The sequence below is a fragment of the Schistocerca serialis genome, chromosome 2 (genome assembly GCF_023864345.2).
Source record: "Schistocerca serialis cubense isolate TAMUIC-IGC-003099 chromosome 2, iqSchSeri2.2, whole genome shotgun sequence".
Classification (NCBI taxonomy): Eukaryota; Metazoa; Arthropoda; class Insecta; order Orthoptera; family Acrididae; genus Schistocerca; species Schistocerca serialis.
This window is the reverse complement of record NC_064639.1, coordinates 114,136,110-114,157,468: the sequence shown is the minus strand read 5'-3', so window position 1 is coordinate 114,157,468 and position 21,359 is coordinate 114,136,110. Positions and strand designations below refer to the sequence as shown.

Here is a 21,359-nt window from a genome sequence, read left to right as displayed (position 1 = left end):
CCGCCAGCTTAATCCGATTATTGTATTTCAGGTAAAATTTTTTGCGCTGTTTTGGGTGATACGTCGAGCTAGCCGGGCGGAGAAAAGTGGAGGTCTTTCATGTTAAATATTTTTGTTCTCTATACTCGGACCACGAAGTTTTAAAATGGAGGCTGCTGCAGGAAATATTTGTTTAAATACGAATGCTTATTTAATACTTTAATCGTATAGCCACAACTGTTTTTTGTTACTTAATGTTCATACTGAAAATCAATGAAAGAATTGTAAAGAGACAACTTTCACATTGTTCCGCCCTCCGAATTTTCTAATTAAATATCCACTGTTTTTTTCGTGAAAAGTAAAATTTAACCACTACTGTTCCAGCAGCTTATTACATTTGACATGACAGCTGCTTTATGCAATCAGTTGAACATTTCGTGAATATCGATTAAAAAGTGTAAAATTTAGTCCAGAGCGATGCAAAAAGGGCAATAGCCGAACGCTACAGCACCATTATGCAAACACAAACATCTTATCGAATGGTGATACAACGAATAATGGTAGTGTTACATGAAATAAATAAAGTGACTTTCGGTATTGTAACTAACATGTAGAACTAATAATGTTACAATATCCGGCGATGACGGCGTAGATCTGTCGAAACCAGTCATAATAATATAAAGAATTGTTAGCGATCTTGGCTAACTTGATTCTTCAAGCATAATATAACTTTCAAAGCGCCTGTTAAACATATTATAATATTTCATGATGCTGAAAAGTCCCCTCCCAAATAAACTTCAGGTAATTTTTATCATACTGGGAAGTCTCTGGACAGAAATGAATGGACGTTCCACTTCAGTGCTTTACAGTGTGAGGCAAATTATTTTAAAGCAAAACTGAGGGCAAAACATCTGGAAGAAGGGAATATGACTACTTTTATAAGTTAAACGAACGTCTGAATAGTTGTATCCTTTCGTTGCGCAGACAAGAAAGAAATCATCGGGTCGTCCTTAAAAATAGTTTGAAGAATTATTCTACAGTTCAAAACAAGGAAATTTCGGTGATCTTTTTCAAATTATATCAGCCGAGCTATCATACTCCGCAGAAATGATTCACATAATTTCAGGAAAGTTGGACGTTTCACAGGTTTAAGTTAGGAATATTCATCACTCTTGTTTTTAATTTAATACTAATTTTTCCGTCGGGTTCCCTAAGAATCATGTTGCCGGAGTTTTGCCGTATATTATTTCGTTCCGCTCAAAAGTTGAATTGCATTCGAAACAATATTGTTTTGGGGTCGTGTCTTTTTACGTCTGAACTGCTACTTTTCACATCGGTGCAGGTTAGTTGGACCAGCTGGCTGGCCATGCTGTCCAAGTTAAAATGCACCGGTAAAGACGTTGTCCCGTATTATCTCAGAGTCGACGTGCGAATAATGCAAAAAAGGTATCACTATAGTCTACTTCAGTGTTATGGAAACTATTTGGGTTCCGCTCCGCTTGAAACGAAATCCAGTGAGATTCCAGCAAACGCGGAAAAATAGATAGTTCAGGTGTTTTCTTATGGTGTACACAATTTAGTCTCTGCGGTCGAGTCAGCTGTATGAATGCTTTCGCTGATACTGTAGGTTTGAGTGTTTTCATTTACAGCCTGTTGTCTGACAAAAGTCTCTGTCACTTACTGCTGTTATACGAATGGCTTCACTCCGGACTTGACTTTCGTCTTTCCGGAACCTTTACTAGAGGGTTACCAGCTTGCTTTTTTAAGAGACAAATAAAATACTTCATTTCCAGGAGTAGTGAAATAAAAAATTGTAAAAAATAAATATTAACAAAATTAATGTTTTTTTAATGAAGTTTACATACTTCTAGCATTAAATATGGATTTGTTGTCGGTTTTAAAAGATTACGTTATAAAGTAATGTTCAAATAAATGAACAATTACTTTTTAATTTAAATTTATTGAAGCTCTGCATTCATCGCCGATAATTCTATTTCGGTAAATGCTGAGGTGACGTGAACAGCAAGCATATAAGGTACAACTTCTTAAATTGTTTGGTGACTTACTCGCTTGCTTTTTAAGCATATACTGCACCTGTCCGAAGTATTTATTTTGCGAGAATTATTTGTAATCATTCGTCAGTTTTCACTGACTTTCTTTAAGCAGTACAGTGTCATAATATGAATCTGTCCTTGCAGATATTGTATACCGCATTGAATTTCTCTAAAGGACCTTTTTTTATCCAGCCAATGAGCGTTCCAGTATTCTGTTCCGGACACAAAGTTCACTACTAAGACAACCTCTTCATAAGTCATGGACGAAACACTGAACTAAAAGCTATTTGTTGGCACTCAATAAAACGAAAATGTCGAAATGCCACTAAACAGTGACGACTGGTGGCAACAGCGTGCAGTCAACAATAATAACTTAACAATGGCAAAACGATCGAATGCGCCAGGCTGCGTCGACTGTTAACAATCGGTCGCTCCCATAAGACTGGTTTTACTCGAAAGAAATGAATGAATAATAAAACCTCAGATATTTCAACAATAAACGGTAACTAACAGAAATATAAACTGAATTTTCTTCTAGTTATTCACAGTTATGTAAATTAGGCTATCAGAATAAATATATTCCCATACACTCGCTTGCACTGCCATTCCCAGTGTTATGTTTACAAATTAATCTACAACATTTATTTGGGACGTAACTTGTCGATTTCGGCTGAACTGATATGCAATAACGTGACTGAATCACAAAAATCGTCGAATGATGCGGATGTATCTGCACGTTAATGTGACCAATCTTTCCAGTGAAACTGAAGCAAAATTACGCTCAATTACGACAAAATATAATGCTTTTCCGGTAGTGGATGTCCGACAAAAGTAAAAAAATGCCTCCACCGTGACAGTGTTTTACCACTGCCGTGACCAGGATTCGAACCTGGGTTATTGCGGCCACAACGCAATGTCCTAACCACTAGACGATCACGGCTAACCGGAGGACGGACGTTAATGGTCTTCGCAGCGGCACACACTGCACTAACCCAGCGCCATCTGCCAGTGTTATCTCGCCCTAGACGTTGGCGCCATCTGTGAGCTCTACAACGAACTTAACTCACAGCTGAAGGAATCGCCGCGCACGTGGCTGCCGCAGTAAATATCGGGTCACAGTCAGTTCCATACATTGCCTGACACCTCAAAACCAGAAAAACGATAGAGGCCACACGCTGCGGGCGTTTTTAATCCTCTAATGGGGCGGGGTTGTATGGACATACTACCTCCCTATCTCTACTCTGCACAAATTTAAAATCTGCTGTTGGTGAGCATTAATATTTCCTGAAATAATCGTGAAAAAGATAGGTTAATGAGCAGTGTATATTACAATTTGTTACTCATATTAATCTTCTTCCTGTGGAAATACAGATATAAAAACACTCCACGTGTGACTTACCAAGAGCACTCAAACATGTAAGCACTACCTTTCTAAAATATTGTAGTCCGAACATGAACATTGTTACCAGTTTATATACCTTTCGTTGTTCCTTTGTCGGTAACTTGATTATTGCGATCTTCTTGAATATACGAGTATACGATCCTTCTTCGTGCCGAATTTTGATTTGAACTGCCAAAGGCTATTCGATAGTTTTACTTTTGAAGCATACTTCTACATTACAGCAACACAGAAACAACATTGAAACCTTTTCATCACGAATCTCCTTGTATTACACACATGGTAAAAAGCAAAAAATGTACTATAACCCTATAAGGATAAGAAAAAACACTCAAGACAATAATAAATGTTTTATGAAGCTAGTGCTTACGCAATTGGATTGTTATTGATAAATATTTGAGAAGTGTTAATGAAAGAGCTACTACAAATGATTCATTCGTTTTCAGAGCTCTGTGTTCTCTAAAGTATTACATGTACAAATATGACTGATGCATGAATAGATCGTAAACTCATGAAGTACGCATTTTGCGCACCACTAATGTTCTATGAATGCCCTATGGTCACACGACACACGTCAAGCGGTAGTGAAGTTCGTTCCATACATTATGTAGCCAACATACTGTCAGTGTGAACAGGGTAGCACTGATACGTTCTCTGAGCTGTTCCATTGTTTTTGGCCGTGGAGGGTACATAAACACGGTCCTTAATAAAGGTGCCGGTCATAATCGTACGGTTTTAGTTATTGCACGAGCTGGAGACGGTACGATTTGAAATGTAACCGCCGCTCAAAATCTTCCATACAGTTTGTTGCCCTTATTCCAAGTTCGTACCTTGTGTAGATCGTTGATTCTTTTCACCCTCTCCATGGTTTCATCTGCCAAACTTGCTCGACCGGTACCTTTCTGTTATCAGAGACAACCGGTGCCTCTAAGTTGTTGATACCAAAGCACTACACTCTGTTTACATGGCGGTTCTTCTCCGTAATTCCTTCTGAATAAGAACTGCACTGCCATGACAGTCAAAACATCTTGCATATTCCAAGATACAAGAACTGTTTTCTCGCTTTGTCGCCATTTGCCAAGACACTGCACTCGTAACGCCAACTGGTGGTCACAATGCAAACCCGGTGAGTTTACGGTTCTATTCGCACATCAATTAGGCTTGTTCATGTAATATAGAACTCTGAAAACAAACGAATCATTTATAGCAGTCCTGTAGCGGTGTATCTGTTGTGGCCAGAATATCAAAAAAATTCTGTAAAAAGAAAATGAGTGCCTACGAACAAGATCTGCACACAACGCATATAGTTGAAGATCTGCGATGATCTGTGATTGGACAATTATTGGAGCAACGCTGGATGTCTAATGACAGTTAAGGGAACGATAAAGTGATGCATACATTCCAAGAGTGCCATGAGTGATAACAATGTCTGCACCACAACACATTAACTTCAAGAATGATACTCATGTCTTTCTAAATAAATGATGATAAACTCCAATCCACTCAGTTTCGTAGGTAGAGTGTGTAAAGTCTAGAAGAAACTTTCTGAGATAACTACATCTAAAACTTTGAAACTACTTTTAAAACTTTCGGCAAATCGAATTATTAAGGTGAAATACCCAATAATTGAATTAATATTTCATTATGTCTCTTACAACACTTAAATTTCTTCCTTCATTTATTTATTTTTTATTTTATTAATCAAAACAACCATAGGAAATTTGATGTGAACGCACTTCACTGATAAAACGAACAGCTAGTATTCGAGAGGAAAAAATGAATACATCAACAAAGTCGATCAATTTTTCAATATTTCTTATTTTCACCAGCTCTTTAAACATCGGTCTGCCATTTCTATAACGATAAAATAACATTATATAAGACCATTGTTACTAACGCTATTAGTCGGTTATTCGTTAACATGAACCCCAAGGCGTTCTTTACGCCCATTGATGTCATACTTAACCTACTTCCTTTACTTGATAGAAAAAGAAAATATATACGGCTGAAAAAAAACAAAATTTAAATCTAAGTTACGAGTTGCTCACTCCATACGTTTTGCGGGCGGAATTAAAAATTTACGACGCCCTCCCAGTTCTTATCATTCAATATGACTACCTTCTTTGTATGAATCTGTCTACTTTTAACAACTTATTGAATCTCTTGATTGGTAGAACTCAGAGCTAAATGCTTTCTTTGAACATCAAAATACTCAACATAAAATAAAAACGTCTTATGTATCAGGGAGGCACTTCCACAAATTTGTTAGTCCGTAATTCCGCTGCATAGTGCATCACCTTAAGTCTCTTCCAATACCGGAATCAGGTTTTCAAAAGAGCAGACTGACGGCAAATGTTACACATTGACTGCATGAACCGGCGTCTTTTCAAATATTATATACCGAATTTCGATTACGACTGTATCAGTACAAATGCAGAACGGAATCCCGTTTGTCTTCGTAATGAAAGAGCAAAAAGTTTCACTTGTCTCCCTGCTAACAGGGACACCATGAATGTAACCGATTGCTACTATCATCGAACCTATTCTTACGTAAAAATATCGTATTCAATTCGAAATGAATACTTCGCTGTTGTTTTTCAAGCTGCAGTGAAATCCGAACATTTGTTTTGGCTACTCTGGCCCCCATCCAATTCAACTCGTTGAGTCGCAGAAGACAATAGCATACGTTCCCGCGTGGTGTATTGTTCGAAAAGCATTGTCAGCATGTTTTATAACACGTAAAAGCCACAGTAAGGCAGTCGCTCAGACAAAACAACCACGCTGAATTTTGATATTTCGAATTTTCATTTCTAGAAGATGCAATGAAAGTAGAAACGATTTGTTATTGACAATTGTTAATCTGAAAAGCACTGTGTAAACCATTGACAGTTGTGCACTTGCTCCATATTCAAGTACGAAACAAGTGAAATTATTGTTAACTAAAATAACAACTGCAAAAATGTACTGATTAATAAAAATGTAGCCGGCCGGGGTGGCCGAACGGTTCTAGGCGCTTCAGTCTGGATCCGCGCGACCGCTACGGTCGCAGGTTCGAATCCTGCCTCGGGCATGGATGTGTGTGATGTCCTTAGATTAGTTAGGTTTAAGTAGTTCTAAGTTCTAGGACACTGATGACCTTAGAAGTTAAGTCCCATAGTGCTCAGAGCCATTTAAAAAAAAAAAATGTAACGGAATAACTGTGGTGTCACCGCCAGACACCACACTTGCTAGGTGGTAGCCTTTAAATCGGCCGCGGTCCGTTAGTATACGTCGGACCCGCGTTTCGCCACTATCAGTGTTTGCAGACCGAGCGCCGCCACACGGCAGGTCTAGAGAGACGTCCTAGCACTCGCCCCTGTTGTACAACCGACTTTGCTAGCGATGGTTCACTGACAAAATACGCTCTCAATTGCCGAGACGATAGTTAGTATAGCCTTCAGCTACGTCATTTGCTACGACCTAGCAAGGCGCCATTATCATTTGCTATTTATCTTGTGATGCATGTCCCGTCAAGAGCTATGTTCACCTCTTATGGATTAAAGTTAAGTATTCCAGCAGCTTCGTACTTTATTTGCTAGTCTCAATTACTTTACCTGTTCCAGACCTCACGCCAGCCTGCGTGAGGTTAAACGCGTGCCTTTCGGCTACCCGTCACTGTGGATTGGCTGTCTTGCCAGCCCACAACAATAACGTGGCCATTTTGAGCACAAACTTCGCTCTTACTTGGCATGGTTTCTAACTCAAGTCCTGCCACAATATACTATCTCTCTCTACAGTGTTGTTTGTACTTGATGAAGCACATGGTAACGTTGCATGATGTGAAAAATAGTAAAGAAATGTTGCTTAAGAGTTGAACTTCACATTTTTCATACCGAACTAATAATTTAAGCTGTACTTCAGATTTACAATTAGAAAACATGCCTTTAGTGATATTAATACCGCAGGAAAACACATCAATATAGAATTCGGCGAGGTTAGCGCAGAACAATTTGCATTTCCGAATGTAGATTCTAGACACCGTATTTCATAGACTTCAAAGAGTCATGCTGATTCTTTGAAAAGAGCTCTTCCTAGTGAAATATAATATTCGTAGTCTGGATGTGCCCTATGGTCCTGCAACACGACAGTCATATTGGTATGTAATTCTATTCATCTGTTCTTTTACCCTTTTGTAAACAGGATTAGCCTGCTTTCTTTTCTTGATATGCGGGAATGTTTGCTGTGCGAGAGATTCCAAGTAAACATGATGTATGAAATTCGTTGTCTTTAAAAAGCCTTTGACACATGAAAAGCGGAAAGCCTATTTGAACCCACAGCACAATCAAGAATTTTCAGAGTTACTGAAATTGACACAGTGTTACTTTGCTGTTTGAGGCTATAATGACAACATCGTAAGGTTTTGTCTTTCATAAACGGCCAACGGACAATGATGCGCAATAAACTGAAAACCGACACAGTCACAAATATGATAATGTTGTTGAGTAATTTAAAATTATCCTGTGAAGAGTACCACAAAATGATCTCCGTGAAAAATAATGTTCTTGACAAGGTGGGTTCAAACAAGGAATGTTAGTATTTGACTAGAGACTACTGTTATTCCTCCCCCCCATGAACCATGGACCTTGCCGTTGGTGGGGAGGCTTGCGTGCCTCAGCGATACAGATGGCCGTACTGTAGGTGCAACCACAACGGAGGGGTATCCGTGGAGAGGCCAGACAAATGTGTGGTTCCTGAAGAGGGGCAGCAGCCTTTTCAGTAGTTGCAGGGGCAACAGTCTGGATGATCGACTGATCAGGCCTTGTAACACTAACCAAAACGGCCTTGCTGTGCTGGTACTGCGAACGGCTGAAAGCAAGGGGAAACTACGGCCGTAATTTTTCCCAACGGCATGCAGCTTTACTGTATGGTTAAATGATGATGGCGTCCTGTTGGGTAAAATATTCCGGAGGTAAAATAGTCCCCCATTCGAATCTCCGGACGGAGACTACTCAAGATGACGTCATTATCAGGAGAAAGAAAACTGGCGTTCTGCGGATCGGAGCGTGGAATGTCAGATCCCTTAATCGGGCAGGTAGGTTAGAAAATTTAAAAAGGGAAATGGATAGGTTAAATTTAGATATAGTGGGAATTAGTGAAGTTCGGCGGCAGGAGTAACAAGACTTTTGGTCAGGTGAATACAGGGTTATAAATACAAAAACAAATAGGGGTAATGCAGGAGTAGGTTTAATAATGAATAAAAAAAATAGGAGTGCGGGTAAGCTACTACAAACAGCATAGTGAACGCATTATTGTGGCCAAGATAGACACAAAGCCCACACCTACTACAATAGTACAAGTTTATATACCAACTAGCTCTGCAGATGATGATGAAATTGATGAAATGTATGAAGAGATAAAAGAAATTATTCAGGTAGTGAAGGGAGACGAAAATTTGTCATGGGTGACTGGAATTCGAGAGTAGGAAAAGGGAGAGAAGGAAACATAGTAGGTGAATATGGATTGGGGGAAAGAAATGAAAGAGGAAGCCGTCTAGTAGAATTTTACACAGAGCATAACCTAATCATAGCTAATACTTCGTTCAAGAATCATAAAAGAATGTTGTACACATGGAAGAATCCTGGAAATGCTAGAAGGTATCAGATAGATTATATAATGGTAAGACAGAGATTTAGGAACCAGGTATTAAATTGTAAGAAATTTCCAGGAGCAGAAGTGGACTCTGACCACAATCTATTGGCTATGAGCTTTAGATTAAAACTGAAGAAACTGCAAAAAGGTGGGAATTTAAGGAGATGGGATCTGGACAAGCCGAAGGAACCAGAGGTTGTACAGAGTTTCAGGAAGACCATAAGGGAACAATTGTCACAAATGGGGGAAAGAAATACAGTAGAAGAAGAATGGGTAGCTCTGAGGGATGAAGTAGTGAAGGCAGCAGAGGATCAAGTAGGTAAAAAGACGGGGGCTAGTAGAAATCCTTGGGTAACAGAAGAAATATTGAATTTAATTGATGAAAGAAGAAAATATAAAAATGCAGTAAATGAAGCAGGCAAAAAGGAATACAAACGTCTCAAAAATGAGATCGAGAGTAAATGCAAAATAGCTAAGCAGGGATGGCTAGAGGACAAATGTAAGGATGTAGAGGCTTATCTCACTAGGGGTAAGATAGATACTGCCTACAGGAAAATTAAAGAGATCGTTGGAGAAAAGAGAACCACTTGTATGAATATCAAGAGCTCAGACGGAAACCCAGTTCTAAGCAGAGAAGGGAAAGCAGAGAGGTGGAAGGAGTATATAGAGGGTCTATACAAGGGCGACGTACTCGAGGACAATATTCTGGAAATGGAAGAGAATGTAGATGAAGACGAAATGGGAGATACAATACTGCGTGAAGAGTTTGACAGAGCACTGAAAGACCTGAGTCGAAACAAGGCCCCGGGAGTAGACAACACTACTGACGGCCTTGGGAGAGCCAGTCCTGACAATACTCTTCCATCTGGTGAGCAAGATGTATGAGACAGGCGAAATTCCCTCAGACTTCAAGAAGAATATAATAATTCCAATCCCAATTAAAGTAAGTGTTGACAGATGTGAAAATTACCGAACAATCAGTTTAATAAGCCACAGCTGCAAAATACTAACGCGAATTCTTTACAGACGAATGGAAAAACTAGTAGAAGCCAACCTTGGGGAAGATCAGTTTGGATTCCGTAGAAATATTGGAACACGTGAGCCAATACCGACCTTACGACTTATCTTAGAAGAAAGATTAAGAAAAGGCAAACCTACGTATCTAACATTTGTAGACTTGGAGAAAGCTTTTGACAATGATGACTGGAATACTCTCTATCAAATTCTCAAGGTGGCAGGGGTAAAATACAGGGAGCGAAAGGCTATTTACAATTTTTACAGATACCAGATGGCAGTTATAAGAGGGATTCAATCTGTATATTGAGCAAGCAGTAAAGGAAACAAAAGAAAAATTCGGAGTAGGTATTAAAATCCATGGAGAAGAAATAAAAACTTTGAGGTTCACCGATGGCATTGTATTTCTGTCAGAAACAGCAAAGGACTTGGAAGGGCAGTTGAATGGAATGGATAGGGTGTTGAAAGGAGGATATAAGATGAACATCAACAACAGCAAAACGAGGATAATGGAATGTAGTCGAATTAAGTCGGGTGATGCTGAGGAAATTACATTAGGAAATGAGACACTTCACGTAGTAAATGAGTTTTGCTATTTGGGGAGCAAAATAACAGATGATGATCGAAGTAGAGAGGATATAAAATGTAGACTGGCAAAGGCAAGAAAAGCGTTTCTGAAGCAGAGAAATTTGTTAACATCGAGTCTAGATTTAAGTGTCAGGAAGTTGTTTCTGAAAGTAATTGTATGGAGTGTAGCCATGTATGGAAGTGAAACATGGACGATAAATAGTTTGGACAAGAAGAGAATAGAAGCTTTCGAAATGTGGTGCTACAGAAGAATGCTGAAGTAGATGGGAAGATCACATAACTAATGAGGAGGTATGGAATAGAATTGGGGAGAAGAGGAGTTTGTGGCACAACTGGACAAGAAGAAGGGACCGGTTGGTAGGACATGTTCTGAGGCATCAAGGGATCACAAATTTAGCATTGGAGGGCAGTGTGGAGGGTAAAAATCATAGAGGGAGACCAAGAGATGAATACACTAAGCAGATTCAGAAGGACGTAGGTTGCAGTAAGTAGTGGGAGACGAAGAAGCTTGCACAGGATAGAGTAGCATGGAGAGCTGCATCAAACCAGTCGCAGGACTGAAGACCACAACAACAACATTGTTATTCCTTTATGAATCTAACTGAAATGACAAAAGTTATGAATATATTTTCGTTTTCCGTCCCTGAAGAATGGATACATATTTATTTTGTCTAATGCAGAACTTTTAGTTTATTCTGAAATAAGATCATCTTAGGAAGAAAACTGAGCAGTTAAGATGTCTGAGCACTTAATTACTATAATAATTGGAAAATTATAGTACTCTAAAATTTCTGAAAGCCTTCTGTAACTGGAGCACAGCGATCGGTATAAAATGTTGTAAATCAAATAAAAACAGTCTCGATCTCGTTTTCAAATTTTTTCTCTACGGATGTCACTCCGTCTGCCGCCAGCAATTGCCATAATGGCTAGGAAAATCTTGAAGATGGTGTGAGGAAAGGGTCGTAACCGGTTGTTACAGAGTAAAAATCTGAAAACGCGGTCAAGACTGCTTTTATCTGATTTTGAGAATTATAGATCTGTTTCCTTTTTTTAAAGCACGTCTAAGGTTGATCTCACAAAAATTCAGAGTAATTAGTTATTAATAAAATAGGTAGTCCGGCTTTTAGGGCAAAATCTCCGACTAAATAAAACGGCGGGCCTGGTTTCTCTGTTTTTGGATCTAGCAACCCAGTCTGAGGCACAACATTGTATGGAATTAAATCAATGGAACACTATGTAACCGTACCTTCCGAAACGAAGGGGAGGGGGAAAAAAAGCAAATATGTTATCATCTTCCTGTTACAGGTTCGCCCCAACGTCTTCACCTTGACAAAGGGTAACGCCAGTCTACAATACACGAGCACTTTGTGTGAATATGTAATTATCGCGACATGTCTGGTTTTCGCTAAAGCACTGTAGCAGAGAAGAGAGACACTCAGTTCTTCGTGCTAGCAAATATCTGCACAGCTATCAAATCTTTGGCTCTTCCCGACAGGCGGATGTCCGCGAACGTCCAGCGAGTATTATCTGGCGAGAACATCACATTAGGAAGGGTGGGTAGGAGAGGAGGGGGGAGTGGTGGGGAGGGGAGCGGAGGGGAGGGAAGGAGAGAGGAGGGGTAGGGACGGCGTATCGGGCTGCTATCGCATTAGCGCGCAGCGTCTCGTGGGGGATTCGCGGCCACTTCCCGGCTCACAAAGCTCGCGCCGGACTCGGCTGCGAGGCCAGAGCGCTGTTTGCACAGCCCGGAGCCCCCCAGGGGGCAATATCGCCGCCGCCGCAGCCTGTTTAACTTCCTGCCGCGGACCGATTCGTAAACACCGTCTTATTTGCATCCGCTCGTACGACTTGCCGGCGACTCGTTGCTCGAAATTGGATAACGTCCTTAGCTGTCCGGCCAGGCGGCCTTGCCCGCGGTGGACTGTTGGCAAATACGGTCCCCAGAGGCGGCCAGCTGCTCACGGAGAGCAGGGAAGGAAAATCGTGTGCCGTCGTCTGTCCAACTGGGGATTTGATCTCCTCATTCGAAAATACCGTGTCGCTATAATTTAAATGCGGCTTCTCACGGAAGTCCAGTGGGCGCTGTAATTATCGTATGACATCGAAAATTATGCGTTAATGCGGTACCGATTTACGTTGGAAAAAGTAGTTCTAACTGTGGCCACTAGGTGCAAGTCTAGCGCTCTACACTATTTATATGACTATGATATCCACGCTGTCATTTAACAATCCATAACGTGAGTGAGCAGTATGTTTATCGAGAAGAGAGACCGTGCGTTGTCAGTGTGTTTTATGTGAATGACAGCAATTATATATGTGGTGTTTGTTGTTTCGAACACGCCCAAAGGAATAAATGACATTTAACTGCTAGTGGGCATTGACTTACATCCACGTGGAAAGTTAAAAACTTGTACCAGACGAGGATTCGAACCTCCAGCTCCTGCCTACTAGGCAGATACTCTGAGTATAAAACCATACAGACTCAGCGGCCATCGCAACTACATGGATTACCCGATCACGCCTCCAGTCAGACCCAAATTCTGAACTTATTCACACACTACTGTCGTACTGGCCCTGCCCATTATCCTCATTACTCGCGGTGTTTCGTCGATTCGCGTAAGAGTCAGAGTGTGGTGTGCATCTGCACTGAATGGATCATTGGGCAGCGTCGCCCCAAATATATATATAAGGTGAGGCTGGCCAACGATCCCTCCCTCCCCCCCTCTCTCTCTCTCTCTCTCTCTCTCTCTCTCTCTCTCTGCAGAGACCGGGCCAAATAGCGTCAAACGAAAAAACTACAAAGAACGAAACTTGTCTAGCTTGAAGGGGGAAACCAGATGGCGCTATGGTTGGCCCGTTAGAGTGCGCAGCCATAGGTCAAACGCATATCAACTGCGTTTTTTTAAAATAGGAACTTCCATTTTTATTACATATTCGTGTAGTACGTAAAGAAATATGAATGTTTTAGTTGGACGACTTTTTTCGCTTTGTGACAGATGGCGCTGTAATAGTCACAAACGTATAAGTACGTGGTATCACGTAACATTCCGCCAGTGCGGACGGTATTTGCTTCCTGACACATTACCCGTGTTAAAATGGACCGTTTACCAATTGCGGAAAAGGTCGATATCGTGTTGATGTATGGCTATTGTAATCATAATGCCCAACGGGCGTCTGCTATGTATGCTGCTCGGTATCCTGGACGACATCATCCAAATGTCCGGACCGTTCGCCGGATAGTTACGTTATTTAACGATACGGGAAGTGTTCAGCCACATGTGAAACGTCAACCACGACCTGCAACAAATGATGATGCCCAAATAGGTGTTTTAGCTACTGTCGCGGCTAATCCGCACATCAATAGCAGACAAATTGCGCGAGAATCGGGAATCTCAAAAACGTCGGTGTTGAGAATGCTACATCAACATCTATTCCACCCGTACCGCATTTCTATGCACCAGGAATTGCATTGCGACGACTTTGAACGTCGTGTACAGTTCTGCCACTGGGCACAAGAGAAATTACGGGGCGATGACAGATTTTTTGCACGCGTCCTATTTAGCGACGAAGCGTCATTCAACAACATCGGTAACGTAAACCGGCATTATATGCACTATTGGGCAACAGAAAATACACGATGGCTGTGACAAGTGGAACATCAGCGACCTTGGCGGATTAATGTATGGTGCGGCATTATGGGAGGAAGGATAATTAGCCCCCATTTTAACGATGGCAATCTAAATGGTGCAATTTATGCTGATTTCCTATGTAATGTTCTACCGATGTTACTACAAGCTGTTTCACTGCATGACAGAATGGCGATGTTCTTCTAACATGATGGGTGTCCGGCACATAGCTCGCGTGCGGTTGAAGCGGGATTGAATGGCATATTTCATGACAGGTGGATTGGTCGTCGAAGCACCATACCATGGCCCGCATGTTCACCGCATCTGACGTCCCCGGATTTCTTTCTGTGGGGAAAGTTGAAGGATATTTGCTATCGTGATCCACCGACAACACCTGACAACATGCGTCAGCGCATTGTCAATGCATGTGCGAACATTACGGAAGGTGAACTACTCGCTGTTGAGAGGAATGTCGTTACACGTATTGCGAAATGCATTGAGGTTGACGGACATCATTTTGAGCATTTATTGCATTAATGTGGTATTTTCAGGTAATGACGCTGTAACAGCATGCGTTCTCAAAAATGATAAGTTCACAAAGGTACATGTATCACATTGGAACAACCGAAATAAAATGTTCAAACGTACCTGCTTTCTGTATTTTAATTTAAAACACCTACCTGTTACCATCTGTTCCTCTAAAATTGTGAGCCATATGTTTGTGACTATTACAGCGCCATTTATCACAAAGCGAAAAAAGTGGTGCATCTAAAACATTCATATTTCTTTACGTACTACACGAATATGTAATAATAAATGGGGGTTCCTATTTTTAAAAAAAACGCAGATGATATCCGTTTGACCTATGGCAGCGCCATCTAGCGAGCCAAACATAGCGCCATTTGGCTTCCCCCTTCAAGCTAGACAAGTTTCGTTCTTTGTAGTTTTTTCGTTTGACGCATATTTCGTGAGATATTTGCCCCGGTCACGATCAATGGACCACCCTGTATATATGAGATCACTGTGTCCGGATGGCTTAGTAGTCGGAGCATCTGCGTAGCGAGCAGGAGCCCTGGATTCGAATCTCTAATTTCGGTCTGGCACAAATTTTCAACTTTCCTCATCGATATAGTGTCCACTAGCAGCTAAATGTCTGATTCCTTTATATCTTAAAGCATTGTGAGCATCACCGAATGAAAGGTCTGAGGAGAAGAACGATGTCATTAAATGGTTTAAAGAAGATGATAATGAAACTCGAAAACGCAGATGAACTTGATTAGGTACGTGGAAGAGGAAGGCGTCCTATCCCATTGGAAATTATTGACGAGGTTGCTGTTGCTGTAACGAGAATCGTCCATCTTGTGGTTAACTACACGGGAAGTTTAGCCGTCTATCTTACACCAGTCTCTGTACAAGATGCACGCGGTGCAGCAACTGAAACCTCATGATCCGCAGCAAAGTTCTGGATTTTCTCTTCGGCTTCTGGCAACACAAACAGAAGTTGATGACATGTGGACGAGCAATATTCCGTGGAGCAACGAGGAACATTTTACAGCACAGGGTGCAGTGAATACGCAGAAATGCCGAATTACCGTTAAGCCGTGTCTTGTGAACGAAGAGCCACTGCACCCACCGTATGTGACTCTGTGGTGTGGATTCAAATGCACCTTTATTCTCTGTCCGTTCTTCTTTGAAAAGGACTTGTCAAGTGCCCTGACTTAATGCAAGCTTCTACGAACATGTTACCTCTACATGTTTTTCAAAAATGGCTCTGAGCACTATGGGACTTACCTCCTGAGGTCATCAGTCCCCTAGAACTTAAACCTAACTAACCTAAGGACATCACACACATCCATGCCCGAGGCAGGATTCGAACCTGCGACCGTAGCGGTCACGCGGTTCCAGACTGAAGCGCCTAGAACCGCACTGCCACACCGGCCGGCTACATGTTTTTCAGATGAATGGCCTGCAAGGTCATCTAATCTGAACCAATGTGAATTTTGGCTCTGGGGATATATAAAAGAACGCATTTGCCATGGACACGTTCGGTCTGCACTTGAACTGTAGTCCAGTACACGGGAACACGTTGCTCAGATTCCATAGGAACTGCTGCGAGCAGTGTTGATCTCGCTGGTTTATGGATGCAGCACATCGTCAACATCTCTGGTGCTCATAGTGAAGAAATAGTCTACGGTGGTTTATGGATGCAGCACCTTGTCAACGTCTCTGGTGCTCATACTGAAGAAATAGTCTACGCCGGTCTGTGGATGCAGTTTCTCGTCAACGTCTCTGATGCTCATACTGAAGAAATAGTCTACGCTGGTTTATGGATGCAGCACCTCGTCAATGTCTCTGGTGCTCATACTGAAGAAATAGTCTACAGTGGTTTACGGATGCAGCACCTCGTCAACGTCTCTGGTGGTCATACTGAAGAAATAGTCTACACCGGTTTATGGATGCAGCACATCGTCAACATCTCTGGTGCTCATAGTGAAGAAATAGTCTACGGTGGTTTATGGATGCAGTACCTCGTCAACGTCTCTGGTGCTCATAATGAAGAAATAGTCTACTCTGGTTTATGGATGCAGCACCTCGTCAATGTCTCTGGTGCTCATACTGAAGAAATAGTCTACGGTGGTTTATGGATGCAGCACCTCGTCAATGTCTCTGGCGCTCATACTGAAGAAATAGTCTACGCTGGTTTACAGATGCAGCAGCTCGTCAACATCTCTGGTGCTCATACTGAAGAAGTAGTCTACGCAGTGGTATATTATAAAATCAACATTACGCCTTTCTCGCTTGTTTGACATCTTCTGCCCACATCCTTTTACATACAGAAACATTTCTATAAGTCTTTTTTGCATTCACAGCGCCAGATTTGTACCTGGTGGCGAAAATTGGAACTAATTTTTTTCCAGCGTAAAACGATTTCGCATTAACGCATGAGAATATCTACCAACCTGCCCTGCCATACGATGATTACATCCCACACTGGACGTCTGTGAGTAGCTGCTCTTTAATTATAACGACCCCTTAGTTTTTGCTTATTAGAGACTTTTCTTCGCCAGAGTGAGATTTTCACTCTGCAGTTTGGAAGGTAGGAGGCGAGGTGCTGGCAGAAGTAAAAGCTGTGTGGACAGGGCGTGAGTCGTGCTTGGGTAGCTCAGTGAGTAGAGCAGTTGCCCGCGAAAGGCAAAGATCCCGAGTTTGAGTCTCGGTCCGGGACACAGTTTTAACCTGCCAGGAAGTTTTCTTCGCTAAATAACTAATCTAGGAATAAATATGTATTGTTAAAACAGTTACTTCTATCAGACTTACTCATTTCATAAAAACCGATATCTTAGTAAATTTCTGTGAATAATGGAATAACATGTTTACTGTAAAGGGTGAGCCAGGTGAGAGACTGCCGCAAAATTTATCCTGACAGATCAAATATATCGAGGCGTAGTTTTCGCTAAGTTATAGCAAGCAATACAAAAAAAATTTCTGTCGTATGCTATAATTTTTAATTTTCGTAGCTGCCGACCTATACCGACAATAGGTAATTTTCTTCTAGAGTGTTTGGCGGGTAAGAGCTGGCAGTCTAGGTGTAAACGTGCCTTTAAATAGAATGGTTGCTTAGTAGTGCAGCAGAAGAGACAAGAACGATTAGGGTGCAATAAGAATGGAAGACCAAGAATGAAGTGACAGTGAAAAAAAGGTGTCTTTCATCGCTACTGTTCAATCTATACATAGAAGACGCTATGACAGAAATAAAACAACGGTTCAAGAATGGAATTAAAATTCTTAGTGAATAGATATCAGTGATAATGTTGGCCGATGACTTTCCTACCCTCAATAACAGTAAAAAAAGAATAACATCTTTTGAATGAAATGAACGGTCTAAAGTGTACAGAATATGGAAAAAGAGTAAAACGGAGGCAGATGAAAGTAATAACGAGTATCAGAAATTAGATTCGTGATAAAAGTAACACCAAAATTGGTGACCACTAAGTAGATGACAGCTCGGAAGAAAAATAGCACATGACGAACAAAGCGAGGACGACGTAAAAAGTAGACTCCACGCCACCACAATTTCGATGATGGGACTTCCTCTACTTCGTCCTTGTGTTTCGTGAACGACTGAGTGAAGTGTTCCTTGGTCAGTGGATAGGACGTGGGATTCCAAATTCACCATCCTCTTATCTCGCCTCGAAGTCCGTCCTGACCTTACGACGACCATAAAATCATGCGTCACAAAGAAGCAGTTCGTGAATAACAATGGTCTACAGGCTAGTGTACCTCAAACCTTACAGCAAGCGACACTGCAGCTGCTAAAGCGGGTGAATAGGACAACAAGGAGGCGTATGAAACTATACAGGGATAGCGGTAATTGCAAGGACGTTTCGGGCAAATATTTTAAGTTACAATGAAGTAACTGCACTCGTAAAGGGACGTTCTGGCCACCTCGTACGGCAACCAAGCAAACCACACCTCGTACAGCAACCAAGCAAACCGGGTGCGTCGACCTTGTGTTCAGTGATCGATGTAGCTACGTTGTCATGGTCCCCCACGACAATGCCTTTTATATCTCAGGGATCAGTGACGGGGGTGCGCGTCATGTAACTGTGGTGGTCGCGCATTGTTAATCAGGATGGAGTGTAATCACGCCAACAGGCGCCGGATTTTGTGTGTGACTAAGCAAAATCTAGCGCCGTATGCAATCCTATTGCTGTTTCAACATTCTCTGCATCCTGCTTAGCTGGGTGGGCCGGCACGGTAGCTCAGCTTGTTCAGTCAGAGAGCCGGTTGGCCTCCCTAATAAAAAAAAAAAAAAAAAAACTGAGTGAAAGGATCAACAAACGAACTTCAGCGGAAGTCATGTCCGCAACGCCAAAAATTTTTTTTTTTTTTTTTAATTTTAAAAAATGGTGATAACGTGTTTGCCTACCATGCAGAGGGCTCGGGTTGGGTTTCGTGCCAGGTTGGGAATTCTCCCTGCTCGTGGACTGGGTGTTGTGGTGTCATCATCATCGCCTCATCATCACCACACGCAAGTCGCCCAAGGTGGCGTCACGTGAAATAAGACTTGCATTCGGAGGCCCAGTTCCCTGGATGGGGCCTCCCGGCCATCATTGCCACACGATCATTTCATTTTTCATTTCCTGCAGACCATTTCATGCTCTCAGTGCTACAAGCGACAATATTCATATAAAATAAACGTCTTCGAAAGATTTATTTCATGTTAACCCTAACCTTAACGAATTCACGACATTAAAGCCAGCACAAATGTTTCGTATATCGCATACGGCACACCAACACACGATCTACACTATTGGCCATTAAAATTGCTACACCACGAAGATGACGTGCTACAGACGCGACATTTAACCGACACGACGAAGATGCTGTGATATGCAAATCATTAGCTTTTCAGAGCATTCACACAAGGTTGGCGCGGTGGCGACACCTACAACGTGCTGACATAAGGAAAGTTTCTAACCGATTTCTCATACACAAACAGCAGATGACCGGCGTTGCCTGGTGAAACATGTAAGGAGGAGAACTGCGTACCATCACATTTCCGACTTTGATAAAGGTCGGATTGTAAGCCTATCGCGATTGCGGTTTATCGTATCGCGACATTGCTGCTCGCGTTGGTCGAGATCCAATAACTGTTAGCAGAATATGGAATCGGTGGGTTCAGGAGGGTAATGCGGAACGCCGTGCTGGATGCCAACGGCGTCGTATCACTAGCAGTCGAGATGACAGGCATCTCATCCACACGGCTGTAACGGATCGTGCAGCCACGTCTCGATCCCTGAGTCAACAGATGGGGACGTTTGCAAGTCAACAACCATCTGCACGAACAGTTCGACGACGTTTGCAGCAGCATGGACTATCAGCTCGGAGACCATGGCTGCGGTTACCCTTGACGCTGCATCACACACAGGAGCGTCTGCGATGGTGTACTCAACGATGAACCTGGGTGCACGAATGGCAAACGTCATTTTTTCGGATGAATCCAGGTAGTGTTTACAGCATCATGATGGTCGCATCCGTGTTTGGCGACATCGCAGTAAACGCACTTTGGAAGCGTGCATTCGTCATCGCCATAGTGGCGTATCACCTGACGTGATGGTATGGGGTGCCATTGGTTACACGTCTCGGTCACCTCTTGTTTGCATTGACGACACTTTGAACAGTGGACGTCACATTTGAAATGTGTTACGACCCGTGGCTTTCATTCGATCCCTGTGAAACCCTACATCTCAGCAGGATAACGCACGACCGCTTGTTGCAGGTCCTGTACGGGCCTTTCTGGATACAGAAAATGTTCGACTGCAGCCCTGGCCAGCACATTCTCCAGATCTCTCACCAATTGAAAACGTCTGGTCAATGGTGGCCGAGCAACTGGCTTGTCACAATACTCCGGTCACTACTCTTGATGAACTGTGGTATCGTGTTGAATCTGCATGGGCAGCTGTACCTGTACACGCCATCCAAGTTCTGTCTGACTCAATGCCCAGGAATACCAAGGCCGTTACTACGGCCAGGCGTGGTTGTTCTGGGTACTGATTTCTCAGGATCTATGCATCCAAATTGCGTGAAAATGTAATCACATGTCAGTTCTAGTATATATTTGTGCAATGTATACACGTTTATCATCTGCATTTCTTCTTAGTGTAGAAATTTTATAGTTCCACGATCGTCACTTAGATGATGTATATTATTGTCTTTCCATTGTATGTAAAGGGGTCTTTATTAACGGACGATTATACTAGGCATGTATGGGAATTTAAGAAGAAGAAGAAGAAGAAGAAGAAGAAGAAGAAGAAGAGGGGAGAAAAAAACCTCATAAAACATTTTTTAAACCAAAATTTACTTTTACATGAAAGGGCATTTGTATAACTATTTTTTATATAGCTTCCTCCATAGTTCAGACATCTGTCATGGCGGGAAATCAACTTTTCTATGCCCTCTTCACAGAAAGGTGCCGCATTCCACTGCTTTTGTTTTGAGATGCGCGGCGAAATTTTCTCGGTGTTTCACAGTTCATTACGGCATTGTCGATTTAACCTCTGGATAGGG

At 42.0% G+C, this 21,359-nt stretch overlaps 1 protein-coding gene and 1 non-coding gene across 3 annotated transcripts in view; both read right to left on the bottom strand.

Moving 5' to 3' along the window:
* Positions 1–21,359, bottom strand: part of LOC126456793 (solute carrier organic anion transporter family member 4A1) — a 552,827-nt gene that overhangs the window by 142,862 nt on the left and 388,606 nt on the right. The gene's annotated exons all lie outside the window — the stretch shown is intronic.
* On the bottom strand, positions 2,902–2,973 carry Trnah-gug (transfer RNA histidin (anticodon GUG)). The gene has a single exon. It is a non-coding gene; the product is annotated as a tRNA-His (tRNA).